The sequence below is a fragment of the Lissotriton vulgaris genome, chromosome 6, assembly GCF_964263255.1.
Source record: "Lissotriton vulgaris chromosome 6, aLisVul1.2, whole genome shotgun sequence".
Lineage (NCBI taxonomy): Eukaryota > Metazoa > Chordata > Amphibia > Caudata > Salamandridae > Lissotriton > Lissotriton vulgaris.
The window spans coordinates 243059958-243072333 of NC_141694.1; positions in this window are offsets into that span (position 1 = coordinate 243059958).

A 12376-nucleotide genomic window follows, 5' to 3' on the forward strand; every position below is an offset into this window, starting at 1 on the left:
TGTGTACGTGCAGATAATGTGTTGATTGAGTGGAATATGAATAATGAAAAAACTAAGAAAGGCTGTAAGTGTGCAAATTAGCCACTGCTATTCACGGGTAGTAGTTTACAAGAAGGCTCAGTAAAGGGCCTGCAGTATGAACTAGAATAACAAAGAGGAGATTTGATAACCATAGACTATACTGGCTCTTTTTTAATATTGGTAGACTTTTGTTAAGCTTTTTTTCATACATGAACGGCAGGAAGTGTGCAAATTACCCACTGCCATTCACGAGTAATAGTTAACAAGAAGGCTCAATAAAGGGCCTGCTCTTTGAATTTGTATTACAAGAAGGATAATTGATAACCCCAGCTAATAAAGGCAGCAAGAGTTCAAATTTCCTACTGCCTTCGGCCGGGGTAGTTGATAGAATAAAAAAGGGCTTGATAAAGGGACTGCAGTTTGAATAGGAATATGAAATTGAACAATAATTCATAACCCCTGCCAAGAAATGCAGCAAGTGTACACATTTCCCACTGCCTTCTGCCAATGCAGTATCTATATTAAAAAGGCTTGATAAAGGGCCTTGACTTTGAATCAGAATATGAAATTGAACAATAATTGATGATCCCAGACAAGAAAGGCAGTAAGTGTCTAAATTTACCACTACCTTGGACTGGGGTAGTAGCTACAACAAAAAGGCTGAATAAAGGGCCACAAGTTTGAATCAGAATATGAATTTGAAAAAGAATTGGTAACTGCAGCCGATAAAAGGTAGCAAGTTGGTGTGTGTTATGTGTAGATGATGTGTTGATTGAGTGGAAGATAAAAAAGGTGAAAAATTAGAAAGGCTGCAGACGAGCAAACTATCCACTGCGTTGTCAGGGAAGTGGATCTCTGAATTTCCAAGTCATTATATGGATAGGGAATCAAATTTTGCAGTGGGAGCATAAGAAATGGCTTCGACATTGAAGGAAGCAATGTAAGTGCATTAAGTTACCTTTGTGAGGGGTAGGGCTGAAAAATTACAACACCGGACCCATTTCAGGGACTCTACTTTGAATTAGAATAATACTTGGTAAAGGCTGCAAGAAAGTTAGGAGATATGTGTGGTTTAGGTAGTGGATGCAGAATAAGGTTAAAAGGAAGAAAGGTTAAGGTATCAGATGTGGAAACAACCCCGTGAATGGCACTAGGTAATTTGCACACTTGCAGCCTTTCTTATTTTTCACATTTTGCGTCCTTTCTACCGCACAGTGTGTGTACTTTGTGCACTTGCATAACTCCTTAGATGAGATACCGTTTCACAGGCTCCCACTGCAGAATCCAACTCACAGTCTGTAATCAACTGGAAAACCAAACACCCATTTCCTATACATGAATATTGAATAATGTGAAAAATAAGAAAGGCTGCAAGTGTGCAAATTACCTAGTGCCATTCACGGGTAGTAGTTAGCAAGAAGGCTCAATAAAGGGTCTGTACTTTGAATTACAATAACAAACAGAAGATTCGATAACCATAGACTGTACTGGCTGTATTTTAATATTGTTAGACTTTCAAGCTTTTGTTTATACATGAATGGTAGGAAGTGTGCAAATTACCCACTGCCATTCATGAGTAATAGTTACCAAGAAGGCTCAATAAAGGGCCTGCACTTTGAATTTGTATGACAAGAAGGACAATTGACAACCCCAGCCAAGAAAGGCAGCAAGTTTGCAAATTTCCCGCTGCTTTCGGCCGGGGTAGTAGGTAGAACAAAAAGGCTTGATAAAGGGTCATGAGTTTCAATCAGAATATGAAATTCAAGAGTAATTGATAACCCCAGGCAAGAAAGGCAGCAAGTATGCACAATTTCAACTGCCTTTAGACGGGGTAGTTTTTAGTACATAAATGTCTAATAACTAATGTTGAGGACAGAGCTGCTGCTGTTTCTTGTTTTTGATGATGTTGATATAGTGTTTGCATAGCACAAAAGGTGATCACAATAAATGCATAGAAATTTAAGTTTACGAAACTCTAGATCAATATGCGAGTACGTACTGTTTGCTAAAGATGGTGTTGCAGCTGTTGATGTGCTTGGTGTAGCAGAAAGTGGATGTCCTGCAATCTCTGTGTCGCAGCTCAAGCAAAGTTGTTGGGGTGCAAGTAGTTTATGTGTTTTGTACTATATTTGATGTGCCAAAGGAGTATTTTTTGGATTGATCGCACCTTCAAAGATTTGTTTGGCAAATGTTATAGGTTACGATTGGTTGGTGTGTTTCAGTTAGTATGTGTTTGGACTTCTCTTGAATGTTTAAGGGACTCATTAGGGATTCCATAATAGAGAAATACTTTGTACTTAGTGACATCCAACTCTATTTTATGAAGAACGGTTGAATTCTACATCCACCTCTAGGACTAGTAGGAGGGTAGTGTTTCAAAGTGTTTGAAAGGTTACACTACATGTTTCTATGTAGCTAAAGAAAAGTTAGCTTGGTTATGTATGGGCATGCTCTCACACAAAACTCAGCACTCAGCATTCAGGACTGTAAAGGCTTACCATAGGAGTGACTGATGAGTTTACATATGTCAGTTTACAAAAGAAAAAGCAAGTACGATTGTTTTACATTAGAGATATACTGACCTGAAAGATTATGCATGTAAATTCATGAAATCTTTTTTGAAGGTTTGGAAGAAAGCAGTGAAAGGGTGTTTAGAAGCAATACTGTCCAGCACAAAAAGTGCATAAATATTTGGACACTCCTGCAGTCTAGTCTTGTGTCCAAATTATCTAAAAAAGTAATGTTGACAGGGCGAGGCTTGAATGGCGGCCTGAGCGAACGTGTGCTCTGGAAGGCTCCCCGTTCCGAAAACCAGTAAGCCTGTGAAATAGCCAAGCAGACCCCCCCAGTTGGTCAATACTTGGCCCAGCACCGAAGGGGGACCCGTTGCGAGAGCCGGCAAGTTGAAAAGACTGGGCGACCGCTGCCTGAGAGCCTTCCCCATGCCCGCTTGGTGAGACCTGGCTCCGAAAACGGCGGCGGCTCCAGCCGACAACTAGCACTGAGCCGCCACACAACGGTCTGCCAGGAATCGAACCTCAGCGCACCACGACCTGGCGCTGCCAGACCAGATCGAGCGAACCGGGGGCCCGGAGGCACCCACTATAGGCAGCGGTAAGCGGGAAGCGCTGCGGGAGGCAATCGCGACCTGGCCCAGGGGGCTGCAAAATCAAGGCCCAGGATCGGGGCCTGCCCCAGGTCATCATCAGGCAGAGCCAGCGCTCCGGTACACGGAGCAGTGCAAATGCCACGGCAGGGTGCCCCTGTCTAGCCAGCGTGGGACCGCGGTGAGCTGTGGAGACACTGGAGAGCCGGGAGGTGAGGCGGGCGAGAAGAGGAGGTGGCAAGGCGAGAACAGCCCCGAAATAGAGCCCCCGCGTGGGGCCTTGTGCTTCCTGCTGGTGGGAGGCCTGCCATTCCGGGATAGTGCGGCGGCACGGAGGGAGGCCTGAAGGCGTCCAACTCAGCAGTTAAGGTCCGGGACCAGGCCCAAGCCCTGGGGACGAGTGCCCTCACAACAGCAAATTTGCAAAGGCATACATCGGTGAAAGGCGGCAGCAGACGGCAGAAACAGAGCCAGGGCGCAAAGGTGAAGCGCAGCACGGCTGGCTGGAGGTGGCGCAGCCGAGGTCTGGGGATAGCAGCAATGCGCAAATTGGGCCCCAAGCATAGGGCGAATGCACCTTTGCATCAAGCAACTTTCTCCCCAGGGGGGTACAGCAGTGCATAGAGGGAGATAAGCGGCCTCAAAGCTTGGACTGAGATACGGCCTAGGGGCATAACTGCACATACATAGGCTTTGCTGGCAAGGGCCCGGAGGGACCGGACAGTGGAGGCCGGCCCCATACTTGTGATCAGCGCTAGGAGCGACAACCAGAGGCAAGTGTTCTCCTGCCCTCGCCACACCAAGGCGGGTCCCATAAAAAGAAGCAAACAAGGGGCAAAAAGAGGAAAGAGATCTGCAGAGTAAAGCAACAGAGGTGCTAAAAGAGGCAAGTGAGGTACAGAAAGAGGAGTGAGAAGTGCAGAAAGAAGTAAAACAGGTCCTCAAAGAGGCAGGAGGGAAGCAGAAAGAGGGAAGAAAGGTATAGAAAGAGGCAAGAGAATTGCACAAAGAAGTGCATAAACAAGCTAAAGAGATGTGGAAAGAGGCAAGTGGGGTACAGAAAGAAGCAAGACAGGTATAGAAAGAAGCAAGAGAAGTGCAGAAAGAAGCAACAGAGGTGCAGAAAGAGGCAAGAAGGGTGTAGAAATGTACAAGTGGTGCAGATAGAAGCAAGAGCAGTGCAGTAAAAAACAACAGAGGTACAGAAGGAGTTAAGAGGGGTACAGAACCAGGCAAATAAAATGCATACACAAGCAAAAGAGATGCAGAAAGAGGCAAGTGGGATGCAGAAAGAAGCAAGAGAGGTATAGAAAGAAGAAAGAGAAGTGCAGAAAGAAGCAACAGAGCTGCAGAAAGAGGCAATGGAGGTACAGAAACAAGCAGGAAAGGTGAAGGAAGAGGGAACAGGGGTGCAGAATGAGGCAGGAGAGCTGGAGAAAGGGGCAAGAGATCTGCAAAAAAAGCAACCGAAGTGCTGAAAGAGGCAAGTGAGGTGCATAAAGAAGCAAGAGACGTGCGGAAAGAGGTAATGGAGGTGCAGAAAAAAGCAACAGAGGTGCAGAAAGAGGCAAGAGGGTGCAGAAATAGGCAACAGAAGTGCAGAAAGAGTCAACAGAGGTACAGAACGAGGCACAAGATGTGCAGAAACAGGCAGAAAAGGTGCACAAAGAGGGTACAGGGGTACAGAAAGAGGCAAGAGAGGTACAGAATGAAATGAGAAGGGTGCAGAAAGAGGAAAGAGTTCTGCAGGAAAAAGCAACAGAGGTGCTAAAAGAGGCAAGTGAGGTTCAGAAAGAAGAAAAATAGGTACAAAAAGAGGCTACAGAGATACATAAAGAGACAAGATATGTGCAGAAACAGGCAGGAAAGGTACAGAATGAGGGGACAAGGGTGCAGAAAGAGTCAAGAGATGTACAGAAAGAGAAAAGAGGGGTGCAAAAAGAGGCAAGAGATGTGCAGGAAAAAAACAACAGAGGTTCTGACAGAGGCAAATTAAGTGCAGAAAGAGGAAAGAGATGTTTAGAAAAAAAGCAGCAGAGGTGCTGAAAGAGGCAAGTGAGGTGCAGAATGAAGCAAGAGAGGTACAAAAAAAGGAAGAGAATTGCAGAAAGAAGTAACAGGTACTGAGAGAGGCAAGAGAGATGTAGAAACAGGCAGGAAAGGTGCAGAAAGGGGGATCAGGGGTGCAGGAAGAGGCAAGAGAGATGCAGAAAGAGAAAAGAGGGGTGCAAAAAAGGCAAGAGATATGCATAAAAAGCAACAGTGGTGCTAAGAGGGGCAAGCGAGGGGCAGAAAGAGGCAAGAGGTCTACAGAAAAAAGCAACAGAGATGCTAAAAGAGGCAAGAGGGAAACATAAAGAGGGAAGAAAGGTGTAGAGAGAGTCAAGAGTTGCACAAAGAAATGCATAAACAAGCAGAAGATATGCAGATAGAGGCAAGTGGGTTGCAGAAAGAAGCAAGAGAGGTATAGAAACAAGCAAGAGAAGTGCAGAAAGAAGCAACAGAGGTGCTGATAGAGGCAAGTGAAGTGCAGATAGAGGCAAGAGATCTGCAGTAAAAAAAGCAACACAGGTGATGAAAGAGGCAAGTGAGGTAGAGAAAGAAGCAAAAGAGGTGCAAACAGAAGCAACAGAGGTACAGAAAGAGGATAGATATGTGCATAAACAAGCAGGAAAGGTGCAGAAAGAGGGAACAGGGGTGCAGGAAGAGGCAAGAGAGATACAGAAAGAGAAAAGAGGGGTGTAAAAAAAGGCAAGAGATCTGCATAAAAAAGCAACAGTGGTACGTAAGGAGAAAGCCGCAAGAGGCGTACGAAAGAGGGAAGAGAAGTGCAGAAAGAAGGAACAGACGTGCACAAAGAGGCAAGAAGGGCACAGAAAGATGGAAAGGGGGTGAGAAAGAGGCACTAGGGGTGCAGAAAGAAGCAATAGAAGTACAGAAAGAACAACAGAGGTGCAGAAAGAGGCAAGAGGGAAACAGAAAGAGGGAAGAAAGGTGTAGAAAGAGGCAAGAGAGTTGGACAAAGAAGTGCATAAACAAGCAAAAAAGATGCGGAAAGAGGCAAGTGGGGTGCAGAAAAGCAAGAGAGGTATAGAAGGAAGCAAGAGAAGTGCAGAAAGAAGCAACAGAGATGCAGAAAGAAGTAAGAGAGGTACAGAAAGAAGCAAGGGAAGTGCAGAAAGAAGTAGCAGAGGTGCAGGAAAAGCAACAGAGGTGCAGATAGAGGCAAAAGGGGTGCAGAAAGAGGAATGAGAAGTGCAGAAAAAAGCAACAGGTGCTAAAAGAGGCAAGAGGGAAGCAGAAAGAGGGCTGAAAGGTGTAGAAAGAGGCAAGAGAGTTGCACAAAGAAGTGAATAAACAAGCAAAAGAGATGCGGAAAGAGGCAACTGGGGTGCAGAAAGAAGCAAGAAAGGTATAGAAAGAAGCAAGAGAGATGCAGAAAGAATCACGAGAGGTACAGAAAGAAGCAAGAGAAGTGCAGAAAGAAGCAACTGAGGTGCAGAAAAAGCAACAGAGGTGCAGAAAGAGGCATGAGGGGTGCAGAAAGAGGTGTGAGACGTGCAGAAAGAAGCAAAACAGGTGCTCAAAGAGGCAAGAGGGAAACAGAAAGAGGGAAGAAAGGTGTAGAAAGAGGCAAGACAGTTGCATAAATAAGTGCATAAACAAGCAAAAGAGATGTGGAAAGAGGCAAGTGGGGTGCAGAAAGAAGCAAGAGAGGTATAGAAAGAAGCAAGAGAAGTACAGAAAGAAGCAACATAGGTGCAGAAAGAAGGAAGAGAGGTAAAGAAAGAAGCAAGAGAAGTGCAGAAAGAAGCAACAGAGGTGCAGAAGGAGGAAAGAGGGGTACAGAAACTGGCAACAGAAGTGCATAAACAAGCAAAAGAGATGCGTAAAGAGACAAGTGGGATGCAGAAAGAAGCACAAGAGTTATGGAAAGTACCAAGAGAAATGCATAAAGAAGCAACAGCGGTGTAGAAAGAGGCAAGAGGGGTGCATAAATAGACAAGAGAAGTGCAGAAGGAAGCAACAGATGTGCAGAAAATGACAAGAAAAGTACAAAAACAGGCAAGAGAGTTACAGAGAGGTACACAAAGAGGGACGAAGGGTACAGAAAGAGGCAAGCGGGATGCAGAAAGAAGCAAGAGCTGCAGAAAAAAAAGAAGAAGTACAGAAAGATAGAACAGAGGTGCAGAAAGTGGCAAGGGGGGTGCAGAAAGAGGGAAGAGGGGTTCAGAAGCAGGCAAGAGGGTGCAGAAAGAAACAAAAGAAGTGCAGAAAGAGGGAACAGAGGTGGAGAAAGACGCAAGAGGGGTACGAAATAGGGAACAGAAGTGCAGAAAGAAGGAACAGACGTGCACAAAGAGGCAAGATGCAAGAAGGGTACAAAAAGATTGAAAAGGGGTGAGGAAGAGGCACTAGGGGAGGAGAAAGAAGCAAGAGAAGTACAGAAAGAACAACAGAGGTGCAGAAAAAGGAAAGAGGGGTGCGGAAAGAAGGAAGAGGGGTGTGAAAGAGTCACTAGCGGTACTGAAATTTGCAAAAGAGGTGCAGAAAGAAGCAAGATCACTGCAAAAAAAAACAACAGAGGTGAAGAAAGAGGCAAGAGGGGTGTTGAAAGAGGCAAGAGAAGTGCAGAAAGAAGGAACAGAGGTACACAAAGAGGCAAGAAGGGTACAGAAAGATGGAAAAGGGGTGAGAAAGATGCACAAGGGGTGCAGAAAGAAGCAAGAGAGGTACAGAAAGAACAACAAAGGTGCAGAAAGAGGAAAGAGGGGTACAGAAAGAGGCAAGAGGAGTGCAGAAAGAAGCAACAGAGATGCAGAAAGGGGGAAGAGGGGTAGAGAAAGAGGCAAGGGGGAGCAAAAAGAAGCAGGAGAGGTGCAGAAAGAAACAAAAGAAGTGCAGAACAAAGGAAGAGAGGTGCAGAAAAAGGCAAGAGAAGTGCAGAAAGAGAGAATAGGGGTGCAGTAAGGGGCACACGGGGTGTAGAAAGAGGCACGAGGGGTGCAGACAGAAGCAAGAAAAGTGCAGAAAGAAGCAACAGAGATGCATAAAGAGGGAAAGGGGTGCAGAAAGAGGCAAAAGAAATACAGAAAGCAATAGATTTGCAGAAAGGGGGAAAAGGGGTGGAGAAAGAGGCAAGAGGGAAGCAGAAAGAAGCAAGAGAGGTGCAAAAAGAAATGAAGTACAGAAAGAAGGAACAGAGTTGTAGAAAGATGCAAGAAGAATGCAGAATGAGAGTAGAGGGGTGCAGAAAAAGGCACATGGGGTGCAGAAAGAAGCAAGAGAGGTGTAGTAAGAAGTAAGATAAGTGCAGGAAGAAGCAACAGAAGTGCAGAAAAGAGGGAAGAGGGGTAGCGAAAGAGGCAAGAAAAGTGCAGAAAGAAGCAATAGACATGCAGAAAGGGGAAGAGGGATGGAGAAAGAGGCAAGAGGGGTGCTGAAAGAAGCAAGAGAGGTGCAGAAATAAATAAAAGAAGTACAGAAACAAGGAACAGATGTGCAGAAAGAGGCAAATTGGGTGTAGAAAGAGATGAGAGGGGTGCAGAAAGAGGCAAGAGAGGTGCAGGAAGAGAGAAGAAGGGTGCAGAAAAAGGCAAGAGGGGTGCATAGGAAAGCAAGTAAGGTGCAGAAAGAAGCAACATAGGTGCAGAAAGAGGCAAGAGAGGTGCAGAAAGTAGAATAGATGTACAGAAAGAGGCAAGAGTTGTGCAGAAAAAGAAAGAAATGTGCATAAAGAAGCAACAGAAATGCAGAAAGAGGCAGGAGAGGCGAAGAAAGAAGCAAGAGTGGCTTGCACACCATTAGTGCCAACTTAACACCCACAATCAGCAATAAGTAACAGGTGACCATTTGAGGTTTGCAAAGGGCGTTCCACCACTCTGTAACACTTGTTTGAGCTAGAAACAAGTCTTTTCTTGTTCAAATATGCCGATTAGGGAGCAGATGATGGATTATGTGGCTAATGCAGAAAATATGTAATTGTGCGAAAGTCAGTTCAGCCAAACAGTTGCATAATTCCAGTGGCCCTTCTCATACCTCTGACTAGGTCCACAAGTGCTCCTCAGTGATTCCCTATGTTTTTGTCTCTCTGAGTTCATAGTTGAGCTTCCATGGAATCTAGGAAGACTAAACCTAAAGTTACCACTCCACAACACAGACTACCACACCACATAAATACTCTCCATAACAGATAATCACACTCTACATAATTCCTATACACTAAATACCACATACTTTCTATCCATATAACTTCACTGCACAAGATACCACATAGTTCCACTGCACACAATATACATCCACTCCACTCCAAAAACAATAGTAAAAAACTTTTACATTTACAAAGCCAATAGCAAATGCAAAACCTATTACATTGCAAATGCTTCTTTAACTAGTAGTCATGTTTGCAGAGTGGTGGAGAAATGGGACTGGGCCTCCGACCAGTGTGAAGGAATTCCACTGCATAGGACTTAAAGGAGGAAGGAGGAGGGCTTCTTGGCCCCCAAAGTACATCAGGAGTAAACTGGACTTCATTCCCCGTCCCGTAGTCTGCCAGGAGGCGCATTTGCAGAGTGGTGGAGAAAGGGGGCGTAGCCTCCAATGACGTTTGGGACTTACTTGAGGTAACAAGAGGGATAGATGGCTCCTAAAGACATCCTTGGGGGCCAACTTCCCATCCTTATACCTCCAATAAGTCTCACACCACATGATTGCTAAGTTCTCATAGCAGGCCACGCCCCCTTTGTCCACCACTCTGCAAACACGCTCCCTGGCACGTTCTTGAATGGGGATTGAAGTTCCCTTTGCTGCTGGGGGTCCTTATGGGCCAACTAGCCTACCTCTTACCTCCAGTAAGCCCCACACGGTGGGATTGCTGAGAGGTGGAGACAAGCCACGTCCCCTTTCTCCACCACTCTGCAAATGCAGCTCCTGGCGTGTTCTGGTTTGGGGGATGAAATTAAATTAAAATAGGTACTTATAAAGCGCACAGCTACTCCACAGAGTGTCCCGGCGCTAAAGGACCACCAAATAACAGGCAACCAGAGTCCAAAGGTCAACCCGCCCAAGGAGGAATTTTTGCTGGAACAACCAGGTTTTTAGCTGTCTCTAAAGGAGAGCAGGTCCTGGATCTGCCTAATATGAAGAGCCAGACAGTTCCATGAGCGGGCAACCAGTACTTGAAAGGAGCGACCACAAGTCCAGGAGCGGGCAAATTTGGGAATAAGCATCAGAGATTGCCCCGAGGACCTCAAGGCACGTTTTGGCTCATACTGCTGGACCCTGCTCCTGAGATATACGGCACCAGTGCTGTGGAAGTCCCGAAAGGCGAGAACCAAAGCCTTAAACTGGATCCTCTTCCATAACGGTAGCCAGAGCAAGGCATTTAGGTGGATCATCATACAAGCTCTAGGTCCCACCATGAGAATGGCTCTGGCTGCCGCATTCTGAACCACCTGCAGACGGTTCAGTAAATAGTCAGGTAGGCTCAGATACAAAACATTGACGTAATTCAGCCTGGATGAAAGTAAGGCTTGTACTATGGTCTTACGGTACTGAACCGGTAGCAGGGGAAGGACGTTTTTTTTGTATTTTTAACATGCCAAAACAGGTGCCAGCGACATTTTGAATTTGAGCCTTCATTGTCAGGAACTAAGCAGACAGCACCTGCCGAGGTTTTAGGACTACAAGTCCCAGAAGCCTAGCAGAAGGAGGCGCGGTTAAAAGGAGCAAAAATGCACTTCCGCGCGTGCATAATTCATGGGTTTCCTGTAATCAGCGGCGAGTCCTCGAAGCGGCAGGCGAAGACTGCAGGAGCTGGATAGTTACCGATTCACTCTGCCAAGCGAGGAAGCCCCTGATGCGGAACTGAGGGTTCCGGACTTCGTCCGCGTTAAGGTAGGGAGGGCCAGAGTCGGGTCTCGGCTCTGTCTCTCGCCTATCATTTTTTGTGAGAAATCAATCCACGGAGCAGGACGGGGGGAACTTTCCCTTCAGCTCTGATAGTAAAGAAGGCACCATATTACCCTGACGGTGTTCCTCCGTATGGAGAGAGCCGTGACTTTTCAAGGAGTTGGTTTTGTTTGAATGCCTAAGTACTGGGACAGCGTGTTGATCCCCAGTGAGGAGGCGCGCTGAGAAGTCATATCTAATTAGGGCGGCGGTTTCTAGACACCGTGGAAGCCACACTAGTTGTGATTTATAGACATTCTATTTTTGGTTTTGACCTTTATGTTGCGATATAACAGACTGCAAGGTTACCGCCGGATGGCGAGGTGTTTTGGATATCTGATGTATATCTGCACAGGGGTCTGATGTTAAGGTAAACAGGGTTTAGTGAGACTTATTGAGAGTAGACATTGTGGTTGTCTGTGTATGTTCATGGTGTCTGCTTTTGTATTACAGATCCTTTGTCCTTGCAGTCCCTACCCAACCTTTTCCCCCGCCTGATCTGACTTGAACTCATTGTCGTTAATTCTAAGTTCAGAACGATCTGGGAGTGGAACCCTTATAGCATCTTCCTGATCCTGAGGAGCATCACGAAACCTGACATTCATTGTTAGAGTGGTGTCCAACTTGACCCCCAGGTTCCTCATCATACTGACTGGAGCAGTGGAAGGGGACATGTCGCAAAGCCACCCTTGGTGCCAAGATTTGCATGGCGGGCAGCCAAAGAAGATAATCTCTGACTTTTCAGGGTTACACTTTAATTGGTTATGCCGTAACCATGTTAAAACCTCTGTCAGGCATATGTTAGTCTTGTTGCTTCTAAAGTCAGTGCCTTTGTCGCACATAAACAACAGTTGAGTATCATCAGCGTAAAATACTATCCTCGCGCCAAATAACTAAGCTAATCATGCGAGAGGGCCCATACAAATATTAAAAAGCGATGGGCTCAAAATAGATCCCAGCGGAACCCCCACTTTCATAGGCGGAATGGGAGCTGAGTAGGGTGGGACCAGATTTCCTGCTGCCGATCACTCAAAAAATAAGCGGACCACTTGCGTATCATGCCTCGGATGCCACAATCCAGTAGGCTCTGTAAGAGCCTGTCATGGGGCCCGGTATCAAAGGCAGCGGACAGGTCCAGTAGTATCAGTACTGCACTTTCCCCTTTATCAAGCTGTGTTTTCATGGTTTCCGAAACTTCCAATAAAGCTGTTTCAGTACTAAGATGGGTTCTAAAACCCGACTGACTTTCATGGAGTATGTGGTTGGCTTCCACATACTCAGTCAGTACTAGATTGAGAA